General features: G+C 45.0%; 1 protein-coding gene across 2 annotated transcripts in view; it reads left to right on the top strand.

Annotated features, from left to right (window-relative positions):
- The window catches only part of ANO10 (anoctamin 10), a 565,272-nt gene that overhangs the window by 319,227 nt on the left and 227,396 nt on the right, over positions 1 to 18,649 (top strand). The gene's annotated exons all lie outside the window — the stretch shown is intronic.

The following is an 18,649-nucleotide window of genomic DNA, read 5'->3' as shown; positions in this document are numbered from 1 at the left end:
CCACTCCACTAAATACTGTAGATTCTTGTGAAGATAACGAGAGTCAAGAATAGCTTTGATTTCAAAGTCCGTTCCAGCTTCAGACTCTGCAGAGGTTGGCCTCAGGGACATTAAATGGAACCGGTTTAAAATAAGGGGGCGAAGGACAGAAACATGAAAGGAGTTTGGTATCCGGAGGTGGGAAGGCAATCCCAATTTGCAGACAACCGGATTCAGGACTTGTAACACGGGGTAAGGACCAATAAACTTTTGGGCGAACTTCATAGTGGGCACCCTTAACCGGAGGTTGCGGGTGGAGAGCCATACCCTGTCACCAACCTTGTATTGGGGAGCTGCTCGTCGCTTCCTATCCGCAAAGAACTTATAGCGGCCGGAGACTCTCTTGAGATTAGCATGAACTCGACTCCAAATTTGACTGAAGTGCCGAAGAGTAGAGGCTGCAGCAGGAACATCCTCCGGAGGACAAATGGGTAGTTCAGGAACTTGAGGATGGAACCCATAATTAATGAAAAATGGGGACTCACCAGTCGAAGAGTGGTACAGATGATTATGGGCAAACTCGGCCCATGGCAACAATTCCACCCAATCATCTTGCGAGGGAGAGAGATAAACACGGAGAAAAGTCTCTAAATCTTGATTGACGCGTTCAGTTTGCCCGTTGGTCTGTGGATGGTAAGCGGATGAAAACTTGAGTTTTATTTGTAAGGCCGTACAGAGAGCTCTCCAGAATCTTGCAGTGAATTGTAGACGATTCAGAGACGATTTCCTGAGGTAAACTGTGCAGGCGGAAATGTTCTCAGATAAATAACAAAGCCAACTTGGGCGCTGATGGTAACCCGGTCAAAGGTACAAAATGTGCCATCTTAGAGAAACGGTCGATAATTACCCAGATAGTATTGTGACCCTTGGAGAGGGGCAATTCAGTGACAAAGTCCATAGAGATATGGGTCCAAGGCCTCTGAGGAATGGACAGTGGATGCAACAACCCCGCAGGAGGCAAACGAGGAATTTTGTGCTGAGCACACTGAGGACATGAGTTGACATAATCTTGAATATCCTTCTTCATAGTGTCCCACCAGTAAGACCTTCGTAGAAACTCCCACATCTTTTGAACTCCAGGATGACCGGAAAACTTGGAGATATGAGCCCACTGCAACAACCTTGGTCGAAATTTAGCTGGCACAGACATTCTCCCAGGAGGAGGACCCAGAGCGGTGGGAGCCGCCGACATAGAAACTGGACTGAGAATCAAAGCCTTCTCAACGGAATTCTCCTCATCCGAAGCTGTTAAGGAACGGGATAAAGCATCAGCCTTGGTGTTAAAAGTCCCAGCCCTGTACTTAATGACAAACGAAAACCGAGTAAAGAAGAGCGCCCATCTAGCTTGACGGGGATTCAAGCACTGGGCCGTCTTGAGGTACAGCAAATTCTTATGATCAGTGAAAATTGTAATTAGGTGTTTAGCACCTTCCAAAAGATATCTCCATTCCTCCAAGGCAGATTTTATTGCCAAAAGTTCTTTGTCTCCAATGGTGTAATTCCGTTCAGCAGGAGAGAATTTGCGAGAATGGAAACCACATGGATGTAACTTCCCATCTGGAGCGTACTGCGAAAGCACGGCACCTATGCTTACCGTGGAAGCATCAACCTCCAAAAAGAATGGTTTTGAGAAATCTGGTTGCTGAAGTACTGGAGCGGACATAAAAGCTGCCTTTAACTGAGCGAACGCTGCTATAGCTTCGGAGGACCAATGACTTGGGTCAGAACCCTTCTTGGTTAGGGTAGTAATAGGTGCCACGATGGTAGAGAATCCCTTTATGAATTTCCGGTAGTAATTTGCAAAGCCCAGAAATCGTTGTACCGCTTTCAAAGAAAGAGGCTGAGTCCAGTCCCGGATGGCAGTGAGTTTCTCTGGATCCATACGAAGCTCCGTGCCCGAAATGATGTAATCAAGAAATGGAATAGAAGAAACCTCAAAGGTACATTTGGAAATCTTACCATAAAGATGATTCTCTCGTAATCGAAGAAGTACCTCTTTGACCTGTATTCTGTGCTCTGTGAGATTTTTAGAAAATATCAGAATGTCATCCAAATATACCACGACACTGTATAGCATATCCCAAAAGACTTCGTTAATGAATCCCTGGAAGACGGCAGGAGCGTTGCTGAGGCCAAACGGCATTACCAGGTACTCGTAATGCCCGTCCCTGGTATTGAAGGCCGTCTTACATTAGTCTCCCTGTCGGATACGTATCAAATTATAAGCTCCCCTTAAATCAAGTTTGGTGAAAACTCGGGCTCCGCGAACTATATCAAAGAGCTCCGTAATGAGCGGCAAAGGATACTTATTCTTAATGGTGACATCATTTAGACCACGATAGTCAATACATGGTCTTAGCCCTCCGTCCTTCTTCACAAAAAAGAAACCCGCTCCCGCCGGGGAGGTAGAGGGGCGGATGAATCCTTTCTGCAGATTAGACTTGATATAGTCCGACATAGCTTGGGTCTTGGGTAATGATAAGGGATAAGTGCGACCCCGAGGTGGCATTTTCCCCGGAATAAGCTCAATGGGACAGTCCCAGGGTCTATGCGGTGGTAGCTGATCGGCCGCTTGCTCCGAGAACACGTCAGAAAACTCCCGATAGGCCTCCGGAATGAGCCCTTCATCTGACTTGGAAGATACACGGAGCGGATAGACAGGGGTGAGACAATTTGAATGACAAAAAGGACTCCCAAGATGTTATTTGTGTCGAACTCCAGTCGACGTGAGGGTTGTGAAGTTTAAGCCAAGGAAGGCCAAGAACCAGATCGTGGGGCGGATGAATCCTTTCTGCAGATTAGACTTGATATAGTCCGACATAGCTTGGGTCTTGGGTAATGATAAGGGATAAGTGTGACCCCGAGGTGGCATTTTCCCCGGAATAAGCTCAATGGGACAGTCCCAGGGTCTATGCGGTGGTAGCTGATCGGCCGCTTGCTCCGAGAACACGTCAGAAAACTCCCGATAGGCCTCCGGAATGAGCCCTTCATCTGACTTGGAAGATACACGGAGCGGATAGACAGGGGTGAGACAATTTGAATGACAAAAAGGACTCCCAAGATGTTATTTGTGTCGAACTCCAGTCGACGTGAGGGTTGTGAAGTTTAAGCCAAGGAAGGCCAAGAACCAGATCGTGGGGCGGATGAATCCTTTCTGCAGATTAGACTTGATATAGTCCGACATAGCTTGGGTCTTGGGTAATGATAAGGGATAAGTGTGACCCCGAGGTGGCATTTTCCCCGGAATAAGCTCAATGGGACAGTCCCAGGGTCTATGCGGTGGTAGCTGATCGGCCGCTTGCTCCGAGAACACGTCAGAAAACTCCCGATAGGCCTCCGGAATGAGCCCTTCATCTGACTTGGAAGATACACGGAGCGGATAGACAGGGGTGAGACAATTTGAATGACAAAAAGGACTCCCAAGATGTTATTTGTGTCGAACTCCAGTCGACATGAGGGTTGTGAAGTTTAAGCCAAGGAAGGCCAAGAACCAGATCGTGGGGCATCTCCCGAATCACTAGGAACTCCAGATGTTCTTGATGCAGAGCTCCCACTTGCAGTTTGATTGGTACTGTACAACTTGAAATCAGACCGTTAGAAATTTGTGTACCATTGATAGCAGTCAACGTAATAGGTCGTTCGACCGACCGTAGCTGAAAACCCAGATTCTGAGCACAGGAAAGGGAAATAAAATTTCCTGCAGCCCCTGGGTCCAGCAGAGCCTTAACGGGTTTGGCTATTGACTCGGAGAACAGAGACACGGAGAGTAAACAGTCCACTGACGGAGAAGGTTTAGAAGAAACCCCTAGCTCGACTCCTCCGGAACAAGCTAGGACTGCCCGTTTCCCGGACGAGACTTGCAAAACTTGAGAAAATGATCCGCGGCTCCACAGTAGAGGCAGAGTCTACCCTCACGATGACGCTGACGTTCTTCTGGGGACAGCCGAGATCGATTAATCTGCATGGGTTCATCAGGACTTGGAATAACCGTTTGCTTAGACGGAAAAGATCTGACCCTTGATCAATCTGACCGACTACGTTCGCCACCTCGTTCCTGCATGCGAAGATCCACCTTTACACAGAGCGAGATCAACTGTTCTAAAGAATCCGGCAAATCTCTAGTGACCAACTCGTCCTTTAGACGATCGGAGAGCCCGTTCCAAAAGGCAGCCCGAAGGGCATCATTATTCCAATGCAGTTCTGAGGCTATGGTCTGAAAATTAATCACATACTGTCCCACTGAACGAGAGCCGTGTCGGACACGAAGCAAGTCTGCAGAGGCAGTGGTCGTCCTGCCTGGCTCATCAAAGATCCTCCGGAATGACGCTATTAAATTGGTGTAACTAGAAACCAATGGATCAAATCGCTCCCATAACGGAGACACCCAATCCAACGCTGAACCCTCGAGCAAAGAAATAATGTATGCCACCTTGGACCGATCAGTAGGGAAGTTATGTGAAAGAAGTTCAAAGTGTACCTCGCACTGATTGAGAAAACCACGGCAATTCTTAGGATTCCCATTATAGCGAGAAGGAGTAGGGAGCTGAAGGCGTGACCTGGTTCCAGAGGAGGATGGAACATTACTAGAAACAACCACTGGAGCAGGCACTGGAGCTGGGGCCAGTACTACTGAAGCCAGAGAAATCTGAATTTGATCCAGCCGGCCAGACAATTCCTGGAGATAATGCATCACCTGGCCCTGTGCTGCTTCCTGACTTTGTACTCAAGAAATCAAGTCCTGGATGGTACTTGCCTCTGGGCTCCGATCCCCCGGGTCCATGGCGCCTGAGTATACTGTCACTGACCTAGGTTGGAGGTGTTGTGAACTCGGGGGTTCTTCCGATGGTAGGGGAGAGGAACCACAGTTGGGTCGGAACAGGGATTGCTTAATCTAGTTCTTCCTCATACAGGAATCTGACAGTAAAGCTTGGTGAAAATATTAACGAACTTTATTGCAGGAAGAGAGCAACACAATGTCACATGGCAGAGAAGGAACGTATGGGGAAATGTCCAGGCCTATAGGAGAACTTGTAAGCAATGCTAAGGATTCCAGGAAAAGAAGTACTTGTGAGTGTTGGTACAAGATAATAATGACTGAAGAACTTGTAAGTGATGTTTTTAAAGATACCGGTGATTTGAAGAACTGGTGAACGGTGGTTAAAGACTCTGACGATCTGAAACACTTGTGAGCGGTGGTTTAAGACACTGATGATTTGTAGAACTTGAGAACGGTGGTTAAAGACACTGATGATTTGTAGAACTTGAGAACGGTGGTTAAAGACACTGATGATTTGTAGAGCTTGTGAACGGTAGTTAAAGACACTGATGATTTGTAGAACTTGTGAACGGTGGTTAAAGACACTGATGATTTGTATGACTTGAGAGCGGTGATTAAAGACACTGATGATTTGTAGAACTTGAGAGCGGTGATTAGCCCGCAGCACACGCTGACTCCAAGAAGCACTGGTGACTGGATTGCAGAGAAACACACCAGCCGCAGTATACGCTGAACTGTGCAGCAACTGGCACCTGGAAGTGCCGGAGACACTGGGGTACGACTGCAGAGAGATACGTCGGGAACAAGAGCACTGGCATCCACGTCAGGGGAAAAGACGATACTCAGGCGCCGAGGCTCTGCCCGGCGTCTGACTTTGAATCTCGCGCCTCCGCTGGATTGGCGGAACAGTCCGATGACGTTACCTGCTCCCCGCCCACGTGATGCCGGGTGTCATGGCGGCGCCCCTGCCCGGGGAACCGCCGGGAGCCGCGCCAGCCAGACGCCGGAGCCCGTGGACCACCGAAGGCGGAGGCCGCAACACAGACCAGCAGGCACGCAGGGGTAAGCGCGGTGAACGCCGCATATGGCGTGTGACAACATCTATACTACTGAAACCATGTCAGAAGTTTTATGACAAAGCGGATAAAATCGATGCCCCCTTAGCAAACCAAATAAGGCATAAGTAGGCTTCAGGTATGATAAATAAATTGTATTACCGTAATATAGGAGAGCTCACTTATAATCCCAAACTGATGGTGGAGGAGTTTAGGGACTTTTATTAGGATTTAGTTTGATAACTCGGCTGACGGGATGGCAGCTGTCAGGATCCCGACTGCGGCATCCCACCAGCCAGAATACTGGCAGAGAGTGCAACATATCCCCTTGCAGGCTCGCTGCGCTTCAGGCCTGGTAGTATTCTCCCTCGGGTGGTGGCGTGGACCCACCACCCAAGTGGGAATACAGGGAGGTGGCCCGTATTCCAACCGGGATTCCAGTGTCCGGTATATTAACTACATCCCCTTTTATTACTCCCTCTGTAATTTGCCTGAGCCCTCCCTCTCCTCATCCACGGGTGCTGAGTGAGTACATTCATATCTATCGAGCATTCCCTTACCAAGTATGTCATAATCTGTGCTTAAAAGGACAGTTCAGTGGAGGAGATGACTGCTGCTATTAAATCCATGCGGTTCTTGGCTGCCCCAGGTCCCGATGGCGTCACAGCCCAATATTATAAATCACTTTTGAAAGAATGTGCCCATTACCTCACTTCCCTTTTTAACAATATTTTGGGAGGTGCGTCCTTGGCGTCTACTCCCACACAGGCCAACATCATGGTAGTTCCTAAACCTGACAGAGATCCTACTCAATGCTGTAACTATAGGCCGATTTCCTTATTAAATGTCGACTATAACATCTAAAAATCTTAGCCAATTGCTTAGCCCCTCTCCATACCCATCTGATCCACCTAGAACAGGTGGGTTTTATCCTAGGTCGTCGGGCATCGGATAATATGAGGAGAGACATAGACCCGATTCACTCTATACAAAGACAGAAATTGCCCTCACTAGTTTTAGCATTAGATCCTGAGAAAGCGTTTGACCAATTTGACATATTTCTTGGTCCTTTGCTTTTGGGGTACTTCAGAGGATGGGGTTCTCTGGCAAGTTTTTGGATGGTGTTTCAGCATTATACCAATCACCCACAGCCATGTTGTCTGCCGCGTTGCACTCTTTCAGAATTGTCAACAGTACTGGGCAAGGGTGCCCTCTTTTTCCACTTATTTTTGCCCTAGTCATGGAGCCCTTGTGCAGATAGTCGCCGCCCAAGGGGAGTGTATATTTGCTGTGCAAGTGTGCGATCGCATGTGTACGCCGAGCTGCAAAAAATACCTCAGTCAGTGGACAACTGCAAATCCGTTCGCACCTCACTCACCATTGAATTATTTTTCCACTGTGTGTGGTCTGTGCGCAGCCCAGGACTTTCTCCTACAGTGATGAGAACAGGCTGATCGGGTCCGGCGCTAACGTCACTTACCCTCCCTGAAAACGCTTGGGAACTCCTGCGTTTTCCCTGACACTCACTGAAAACGGTCAGTTACCATCCACAATCGGCTTCTTCCTGTCAATCAGCATGCAAATGGCTGTGCGATTGAAATATTCACACCAGCTTGTCGCTGTCCAGCGATCCTTGTTGTTGTTTTCCGATGCACGTTGCAGTGCATACGCATTCGCAGTTTATCTAAAACTCACAGCAGCGATCAGATCTGAATCACCCCCTAAGTCTGACTTGCATACTTGGTCTAGTCACTTCATTTCATGAATAGGCAGGTTGAGCTTGGTGAAGATGATGGTGCTTTCTCGACTTCTTTACCTTTTCCAGACTCTTCCAATATTTGTTCCCCCTTATGTCTTTAAAAATTGTTATGGTTTCACACCTCACTGTTTGGGCGAATAGACATCCTCGAGTACGATTGAAGTTATTGCAGCACCCTATGCATAGTGTTGGATTGGGTATTCCTGATTTTAAAAGATATTATTTGGCTGCACAACTCTCACTGTGTACAATGGTATAATCGTGGTGCTCGGAAGATCTGGGCTGCTACGGAGTCTGATGAATTGGGACATTCCATGGTTTCATCTCTCCTTTGGCTGCTAAGGTCTCGTTGTCCTAGGAATGTTGTTGCTCATATGATAGTTTCCTACTTTCTGTCTGTTTGGGATTACGCTAATAGGAAATTTGGATTAGCCCCTGATTCTTCTCCTGTTATTCCGATTTCAATCCCGCTTTTCCCCCCGCGTATGTATATTATATCTTTATCTCTGTGGAAAGAGAGAAACATTATCTACTTAAGTGATATATTACTAGGGATGTGAGTTTACCTCAATTCTCCCAGATTCAGGCAGATTCAGCTTTTCCTTCAGGGAACTTTTACCAATTTTTACATCTTAGACATTTTCATTCTATGTGTGAAAAATCTTCTGACTAGTAGACCCCTCTCCACTTTTGAAGCCTTATGCTTGAGACACTCCTTTAATAGAGGCTTAGGGGTCTATTTACTAAGCCTTGGATGGAGATAAAGTCCCAGCCAATCGGCTCTTAACTGCCATGTCACAGGCTGGGTTTGAAAAATGATAGTTAGGACCTGATTGGCTGGTACTTTATCTCCATCCACTTTATTTCCGTCCAAGGCTTAGTAACTAAACCCCTACATTTCCAGCTTATATACACTGCTTGCTGCGGAGGCTTCTTTTCTACATGATTCTCATGAGAGGGCTTGGGAGGTGGATTTGGGCACTACTGTAGAAGACGAGTATTGGACCAAGATCTGGGATAATGCTGCCTCTATCTTAATTTGTGTTCGAATTAAAGAGAATATATATAAATTACTATATAGATGGTACTAGGTGACCTCTCAATTGAGCAGAATGTCTCCCAGCACATCAGATAGATGCTGGAGAGGAAGTGCCACTGTGGGCACCTTTCTCCACATATGGTGGTCCTGTTCTAAAATAGAAAATCTCTGGAAGGAAGTCATCGGCCTTCATTTAATATTCCCATTCCGTATGACCCTAAATATATTCTCCACCCTTTAGGCCTCTCTATGTTGACACTACATGCCATAGAGCGGGGAATTTTATCTTGCATATGGTACATCTATCGCATGGAATATATGACGCATTATTAATCACACCTCTAAATTATTTCTGATAAAAAATGGTGCTTGTGTTGACTGCTCAAAACACCCTTTCCCCTTTTTTTTTTTTTTTACAAATGCTGCTTGCTCCATTATCTAAGATCAGGTGTTGGCAATTATTTCGCTTTGGGGGCCAGTGAACACATTTTACCAACATGTTGAGGGCCCCCCACAGTTATTTTTTACTTATAGAGGGGAGGGGTCCTGGGGTGCACAGCGGTAAATGAGAGGTGCGACCCTGCGGAGACCATTCAGTAGTACTGCATACAAAGACAAGGTTGCAGGTGCACAATTCAAACACTACCAATTTATTAATAATAATCATTGCAATAAAATTTTGCATTTTGAGCGCGTTTCTTCGCATAGTTATGGCCATAAGTAACGGCTTGCCCACCGCGTCCAGGTGACCTCATTAGTCGGGCTTGTCCCTAATATTTGGGGGGGTACAAATCACCCCAAAACGAAGCAGCTGAGTGACCCCAGGGCAACACTAAGGTGAAAAAATATATAGTGAAAAAAAGTGAAGATAGGTTAGTGATAGAGGCTGCTGAAAACAGCAGGGGTAAATTAGTGAGAGGTAACGAGGTGAGAAATAAGTAGTGAGAAGTAAAGTAGTAAGAAGTGAAGGTGAAAAATTAGTTACAGTGAAGCAAAATCCACGATAGGGATGAAAGTAAATATGAAAATAAGTGTTAATCTGTGTTGCTCCTGAGGCCAAACAGCCACAGCAGTCCAGAGGGACCCACTCCCCAGAAATCCACCCCCCAGCTGATAATCTGATATACATTTGTGCAGTCTTGTTCACTTCTCTCTTTTATGCCTCACAATCTCTCACTCTCAGTCTCTACCCTTCCTGCCCAGACTTAGCTCTGGCACCAGTGATCTCTATGAGCTCAGCTGTGTTTTGTTCTTTTAGGCAAGGGCTATCGGAAACTGTAGTTCCTTCCACTCGTGTCGACAGTAGTACCAGTGCTAGTGCCGCATCTAATGGTCTGGATCAAATTGCACTGTGTGTCACGTTTTGCCCACACCTGTCTTGGATTTATCTTTATCTATTTTTAAGAAATTTTATTGTGAAGCTTCATACAACACCATACAAAATTTGACATGTGGTACATAGATGTCCAAAGGCATTGTAAAGCTTACGACAAGAACATCATTAAAAAAATTCAATTTTTTATATGTAATAGGAAATTTTTAAAAATAAAGAACCATATGAAGAAGTAAAAGGGAAAGAGAGAGAGAGAACACAAGAATGAGAGCACAGAAAGGAGGGGAGAAGAGGAAGATAATAAAGAAGACAAAGAAAGGTACCAACGAGCTCAAAAGGTCCAGCACATAAACAGAAACTAGTCTGTAGAGTGAAAAAGAAAAAAAACCCAGAAGAAGTCCCAAGATAGAGTCAATTATTATGGAGGTGCACCCTAGTCATGGGTCCCAGGGGATGAGGCGGCAGAATAAGCGAACCACGGGGACCATATTTTCTCATATTTATCAGAGCATGGGTGATTATTTCCATAGAAATAATAAACAATATTTTGGATAACACCATATGCATGAGAGGGTGAGAGAGTTGCTTCCAACACGAGGCCAGGGCTCCTCAGGCAGCATGCAGAATTTGAAGAACCAGATTGTTCAGTGGATGGGTAAGACCAGCTATTGGATACCCCAGTAAAGCAGACCATGGGCACAGAGCGATTTGGGAATGAGATATCTCTCTTAAAAGAGACTCAATTTTAGTCCAGTATGGTCGGATCTTAGGGCAATTCCACCACATGTGTCAAAAATCACCCGTTAAGCCGCATTCGTGCCAGCATAATGGTGAGGAGTTCGGGTAAATTTTATTAAGCCTAGAGGGGACCAGATACCATCTTGTGTAGACTTTATATGAGTTTTGATAAGGGAAGAAATGGAACAGTGAGCTACATTATGTCTTATAATCTCCCATGCTTCATCATCTGGTGGGGCACCAAGGTCTCTCTCCCAGCAACTTTCTTGAGGCAAAGTGGGATCCGGACCTGATGAACATAACATGGAATATAAAAAGAGATAATGCCCTTACGGAGAGGAGAGTGATAACAGATCCTCTCAAAAGGTGTCAGGCATCTAAAAACAGATGTCAGGGCCAAGTGTTTTTGTGAATCCGTTAACCCTGGACCAATCAAAGGTATAGGTGCTGGTGTATGATGAAATCAGGGAGGACGAAGAAAGTTCTGTTTCACAAATGTATTAAAGGCAACAATTCCAGTAAAGAGTTAAATGACAATTATTAGTCACCATATATATATACTGACGTATTGCAATGAATGGTATAATGATAAGCAGGAACAGTCTTAAAGATGCAGTGAAGAAATGTTCATACAACTGTGTTTAAACAGGCTTGTGAAGAATTGTCCAAATGAAGCAATGACTGGTGCCAAACTGTAAGGAGTGTTAACTGGATATTGTAGACATAAATGAATAACTGTAGAGACTTGTACTGAAGCTTAAAGGTTAAACTGGAAGGCTGTGAAGAATTGCCCTTGATTGCAGCAACAATGAAAATACAATACTGAATAGAATACTTGCAAATTGTGAAGATAACGCGTGAAGCACTGTGAAACTGCAGTAGACGACAATTGTGAAGAATGAGTTAAACTGAGAGCTGATTAAACGAGCACCTGAGTTTAGTAGAATCTTCGAAAGGCTGTGATTGAAGCAAGCAGACAGGGTAACCTCTCCAAGTCAGTCGCTCTCCCAGTGGCAACAAGTGGATTTCCAGACAGCACAGCAGGGAGCTGGTGGATCTTTTGCAGTGAAGGCTGCAGGCGGACGTCTGGGAGCGGAGGCAATATCTGGAGCACTGGAATCGCACACAAAACCACGGAAAGAGCACAGAGCTAGGGTACAGATTAGCTACAACAAAGCACTAGCTCAGAGTAACATAATCCCAGCCTACTTAAAGGCAGCACAAGCACGGGATTGGCTAACACTTACCTACAAGTGCTCTCAGGTGCTCATTTGGTCTCCAACATGGCCGCCTCCTATACTGCAGACACACAGTGGTGCCTTTGGCCATTTGGTACCCTCACTCCCGGCTCCCAGAACCTGCATCACCTCTGCCGCTGACCACGGCGTGTCCCCACACGGCCGCACAGAACTGCAAGCAACCGCGCCGGCAAAGGACGTACCCCAGAACCCACAGAGGTGAGTGATCGGTTCGTGACAACAGATGATTTAGGTAGAGAATTTAAAAAGCATCTTAAATGAAAATATTCAAAAGGTCTAGGGCATGTGATAATTTTTTTTTTTGAGAGGTGGTATCTAGTGTAGACCAGGACTTGCTCTCAATAGGATCTATAACAAATCTGGGACGAGTAGGGATCTGGTACCAGGAATGCAAATGAGTTTGTAGGGACCTTGGAGGGAAAGTGGGATTGTCCCAAAGTGGTGTTAGATGGGATGGAAAGGTGGTAAGACCGAATTGGTGGGCACTGTGCAGCCAAATAGAACATGTGAAGGAAATGGCCGGGTTAGAAATTTGGCTATCCCTAGATGAACCAGATGGTAGTAAGATGGATATTAGTGAGGAGAGGTTAGATTCAGCCAACTCTTTTTGTACCCAGGGTAGACTAATGGGATAAGCAAATCAGATGAGGGCTTGGCGCAAATGGGTAGCCAAATAATACTTCTGTAGGTCAGGTAGACCTCTTCCGCCTCTATGTGGGCTTCTAGCTAGGATAGACGTTTTTAATCTGGGGTGTTTATCTAGCCAGATAAATTTGCAGACTTCTTTCTGCACACCTCGTTGCTCATCTAGTAGGAATGGTTTGCATAAGATAGAGATTTTTGGGTAATATATTCATTTTGACTGCTGCCATTCTGACAAACCGCGATATGATTTGCTTTCGCCAACCCCTTAAATCCGATACTACCGAGGCAAATAAATTGGGAAAGCTTTCCTTATACTGGGATGTATAGGAATCTGTGATGAATACACCCAGATAACTATTTTTTTTAAGTGCCATGCGAAGTTAAAATTACCAGCTAATATAGATTTAATAACAGGTGATAAATGTAATGGCAGAGCCTCTGATTTTGAATAATTGATTTTATAGCCAGAAAGGGATGAGTATGCTGAAAGGACTCTGAAAAGATTAGGTATGGAGGTAAAGGGGTAAGGAAAGAGTGAGGAAGACATCATAGTCCACCTCCCCCACCTGTATCCCCTTTATATCTGTATCAAGACGGCTCAATTGAGCTAATGGCTAGATAGTAAGCACAAAGATTAAAGGGGATTAAATTACATCCCTGTCTGGTGCCATTTTGTATTGTAAAGTGGTCAGAGTCTCTACCATTCACTGGCTGAGGTATTAGAATACAGTGCTTGAATTCCTGTAAGTAGGCTTCCTCCCAGGCTGAAGCGGCGCAAGGTAGCAAACATAAAAGGCCAAAGGATTCTATCAAACGCCTTTGTGGCATCTAAAGAGAGAAGAATGGAAGGCAATTTATTTTTGTTTATAGTGTAAACCAAATTAATGGTGTTTCTTGTATTGTCTCTAGCTTGTTGGCCTGGGATGAAGCCCACCTGGTCAGCATGGATTAAGTTAAGGAGGACACTATATAACCTCTCAGCCAGGATTTTAATAGTTTAATTTCATTGTTCAAAAAGGAGATTGGCCTGTAACTTGAGCAAAGGTTAAGATCTTTACCCGCTTTAGGAATGTCTTAGATTATATTTAAGTAGGCTTTGGAGAGCCTAGATGACCTCTGAATGCAATTAATAGTTACAACCAAATGCAAATGCGGTTTACATGCATTTTACACTCTCACTTGACATTTGCCTTTATTTACACAAACCATTTGAGATCTTAGAAGGTCTGTACCACACGGTGTACAGCACTGGCTTCTCCTCTAGTTAGACTCATGTCCAGTTTACAAAAGCTAAAGTCACTTTACCCAATGTGGGGTATATTCAATAAGTGTCAGATCCTTTCCGACAAGCATTGTCGGAAAGGATCCGACAATGACCTATTCAATATTCTTCCAAATCCGACTGTCGGATTTGAGCCACTGCTGCTGCTGCTCACCTCGATCCCCACTGCTGCTGCTGCTCCCCTCCCTGCCGGCCGGGCGTCCACATCTTCTGTGCTGCCGCTGACCCCGGAGGGTCAGCAGCTGCAGCACGGCTCTTCCTCCCCGGGCCCGGAGCAGCTGCCCTTCATCAGGTAGCGGGGGGACCCTCCAGATGACACCTATCCCCCGTGCACACTGCGGCGGGAGGGGGGGAGCTGACTGCGACGGCGAGCTGATTGCGGCAGCTGGCGGCGGGGGGACATGTCAGCGACGGCGGGGGGAGGCGCTGCCGGGAGTAAGGAGCCTGGCCGGGGGGACGCCCTGCTCAATCTGACCTTTTTTAAAGGTGGATTGAGATTGTCGGAAAGGGGGCCAAAACCTGTCGGATTTGGCCCCGTTGTCGACCAAAGCATGCGGATCGGCGCCTATTCGGCCGATCCACGTGTTTTCCGACAAGACGGCAGCTTCCGACAGCTATTGAATACGGCCCTGAGTATACAGTGTACTACTGTAACGAAGAGTCATCTACATGAATTAGAATAGTGTTTGAATAGAGTTATTAATAAATATGAGTTACACACATACAAAATAAAAGTGAAAATGAAATTCCAATAAATACAGACATGCATTTTCATCCCTTAAGTATGGGATTTTCATTTTGTGGCGCAGTTCAAATGCCAGTATCAGTTCGGTGATGCAAATAGATGGCCATGACGTCACATAATATAGCAGCCACACAAATGATTTCTTATTGGTTTGCCCAGTGTCACCACCTTTCAGCTGGGGCTGTGAGACAAACCATGTAGCCCAGGATAAAATGATTGGAAGGAGTAGCCCCAGGGGCGGCTGTGTAGGGTTGTTTTTCTTCTGATTTTCCATGGCCATTTTTATTAATGTGACACAGCAATGCAGAGTTGGTATCTTTGTACTGAACTTAATGTGATATTATTATTCATGAAATCTGGTGCAAATTTACGGTTATATATATATATATATATATATGTGTATATATATATTTATTTATTTCTGTTATGTTCTGCCATATATTATGCTTCTAAACTTATCCCCCAAGGCAATCTCTTCTATATTTTACAAAACAATATATTTGCCTTTACCAGTGCATTAGATGAAATGGAACTGAGGGATGTATAATTAGGAGCAGTTCTAGTTGTTATGGCATTGTGATTAATATACTGTACACATTTGATTCAGAGATACAGGTTGAGTCTCCCTTATCCAAAATGCTTGGGACCAGAGGTATTTTGGATATGGGATTTTTCCGTATTTTGGAATAATTAGATACCATAATGAGATATCAAGGTGATGGGACCTAAATCTAAGCACAGAATGCATTTATGTTACATATACACCTTATACACACAGCCTGAAGGTCATTTTAGCCAATATTTTTTATAACTTTGTGCATTAAACAAAGTGTGTGTACATTCACACAATTCATTTATGTTTCATATACACCTTATACGCACAGCCTGAAGGTCATTTAATACAATATTTTTAATAACTTTGTGTATTAAACAAAGTTTGTGTACATTGAGCCATCAGAAAACAAAGGTTTCACTATCTCACTCTCACTCAAAAAACTCCGTATTTCGGAATATTCCGTATTTCGGAATATATGGATATGGGATACTCAACCTGTATTTGGAAATCACTACAAACAGCACTATGTATGTGTGCCTAAGGGAGGAACAGATTACATGCAGGCTTTCAGGAGAGTGAGAGTGGAAGCGCTTTTATAGGAGTCAAAGGGCATTTCACTACCAGACTGCTGTTGCAGCAAATTAAGAGAGTGTTAGGCCAAAGACAAGTCTGGAATTGGACTGTTGGCTGTTTTGTACGTTTTACTTTAGTAACTGTTTTCCAGCTTCCCGCACTCTCACCAGTGGGCACTTAGGAGATTAGAATGTTGAGTCTTCTTGTCAGCTGTTACATGCTGAAATCATATCAATCATTTTTTATTTTTTTTACCACAATCAGTTTAGTTCATTTGTGGCACAGCATGGGGGGGAAGAATGTAATTCCTCATGCTAGAGAATGGTGTGCCAATTAGGAAGTCACATTTGTATTTTTCTGTCATTTGCATTATTGCAGTTTCATATAAAGTGAAATGTTGCGTGGTGACATTTACAGTATGTGTTTCTGTATCTGCAGAACTTTGCTAAGTGTGATTAAATCTATTTCAGCTTGTTCATAAATTGCTGATGTATTGAAAGCAGTCACTATATTATGTCGACGGTGGCTATGTATGTTGACATTCCACATGAGACTGTCGACAATCCGCATATGAACATTCAGCATGATGACACTGGCAAAATGTCGACAATCCATTTCTAAAGTATTACTAACCCCTAATGCTGCCATTTTCACTATGTTCACATATGTTGACATTTTTCCATGCCGACATTCTAACTGTACCTACATCATAATGTTCGATATTATGTATATATTAAGAAGCATTTTATTATACTCTTGTTCTGTAGTCCACTTTTTATGAATGTCTTATAACCACAGTAAAAAGCAACAATATAATTATATTGATTGCTTCGGACAGGGTACTGTACAGGGAGAGGAGCTGTATTCCTGGTCATGCTGAATCTCTCTCCACCCACTAAGTTGGCACTATCATTACAGAGGAAGTACTGTGAATGGCAAGAGATAACTTAGCTAAATGTAAGGCAATTCTTTAGCAAACAACTTGAAGCATTATGAGCTGGACATATAACTGAGGTATGGAGCACTAATGGCTTTTTTATTCATTAATGTAAATAATGTTCACTAGTTATACAGTACATATTTTCTGTAGTGCCTCCTTAGCACTACTGCCCGAGGAAGCTCATGATGCATACTTGCCTACTCTCCAGCAAATTGTGGAAGAGTCCAAATTTTTCAGGCAGTCCCTCGCACCCACGAAAGAGTGGCCGGATCTCCTGTACCCCGGCTACTTCCTAGTGAAGCAGGCAGGGTGAGGAGATTATACAGGGAATAGCGAGGACATATGGAGAATAAATGACTCGCATAGTAACTGACAGCCTGGCCCCTCACCCCAAAGTGGCAAACAGCACCTCCTCTCTGGGCTCCTCCCGGAGAGGAGACTTCAAAAGTAGGCAACTACGTTATGATGTGGAATGGGAAATAGTCTGTGCTACTTAAATGTTTGTCTAACATCTGTGGTGCTGATGCAGACTAGAATGCAAGTGGGCCAGAATTGCTCCTGCATTGGGAGAACATGTATATTCACCTGTATGCAGAGTTACATGCAACCTAGGGACTACCGCTATCCATGCAATTGGGTTCAAAGGCATCATCATCAGTGCACACCTGTACCAGGTCTATCCCTAATGCTGAACGCAGGCAGAATTACGCTTTAACGCAACTATGCATTGCTCCCTATTCAGATGCCATGTTACCACACAGTTACATCCCTTGAACTACAAGTGTAGATGCAACTGAGGGCCTGATTCCTCTTGTGCATCGGCGTGTGACAGAGAGTAAAAGCACTGAGGTGCCCATTTTTAGTGTCCGTAGACATTGCAACTGCGTCAGTGTTCTGTGCAAGACCCCATTGCTCGCACCATCAACACCTGCGACACTGTATGGGCTGCTCAGTGTTTCCATCTCAGATAAGTCTGAACGTGGCCTCTGTGGCTGTGGATCTGCATTTGAGAATGACATGCCTATGACACTCCCATAACATGCCCATGAGACAGCCTTTTTTGTGAACACTTCAGGCCACCTCCCTGTCACTGCCCAGGAACGCCCACAGTTGTGTGCTGCAAGCTCTGTATGGGGATCAGTACGAGATCCTGGCGGTCGGGAGGCCGACGCCGGAATCCTGGCAGCGAGCACAGCGTGTCCCCTCGCAGACTCGCTGTGCTCGCCACGCTTCGGACCCGGTGGCGATCTTCGGTCGCCACAGGTTTCTGTTGCCCAGCCGGCGGTCAGCACTCCGACCACCGGTATATCAGCTTATGTCGGAATTCCAGCGTCGGTATCCTGACAGCCAGGATCCCGACAGTGTCTGCGTATAGTCAGAGGAATGCATGTGGGATTCTCTAGGCTTTTCATGCTTGCACAGTAGCCAGAAATCATGGAACTGTGCAAACATTGGCATTGCGTCCACCTCTGATTCAAACCCTGAGTTACATAGGACACTGCATCGCCCATACTTGTGGATGCAAGATTTCAGAACATGCGCAGTGCGAAAACCTGCATCTGCCCCTGTAGGTACCCACCATGTCAGTAGTATTTCGACCTGTCATTTTTAAACGCTTGTTATTCAACATGGCTAAAGCGATGTGTGAGTCCACATTTAAGGTGAGCCCTGTGGTCACATCATTATTAAGTACCGATGTCCTGTTCCTTTTTGTTGTAAACAGTGTGTCGCATCAGTGGTGACAAATTGGAAGATGTCTTCGGAATACTGTACACACATTTTATGAGCTTGCTGAGAACTCTGCTGATTGGGCTCTTTTTCTTTATTTGCACTTAAAATAATCAACTATGGGCCTAATTTAGATCTGATCTCAGCAGCAAATTTGTTAGCTAATGGGCAAAACCATGGG

The sequence above is a fragment of the Pseudophryne corroboree genome, chromosome 5 (genome assembly GCF_028390025.1).
Source record: "Pseudophryne corroboree isolate aPseCor3 chromosome 5, aPseCor3.hap2, whole genome shotgun sequence".
Lineage (NCBI taxonomy): Eukaryota > Metazoa > Chordata > Amphibia > Anura > Myobatrachidae > Pseudophryne > Pseudophryne corroboree.
Note: the sequence above shows the minus strand (reverse complement) of the source record. Positions and strands in the feature narration are given on the sequence as shown.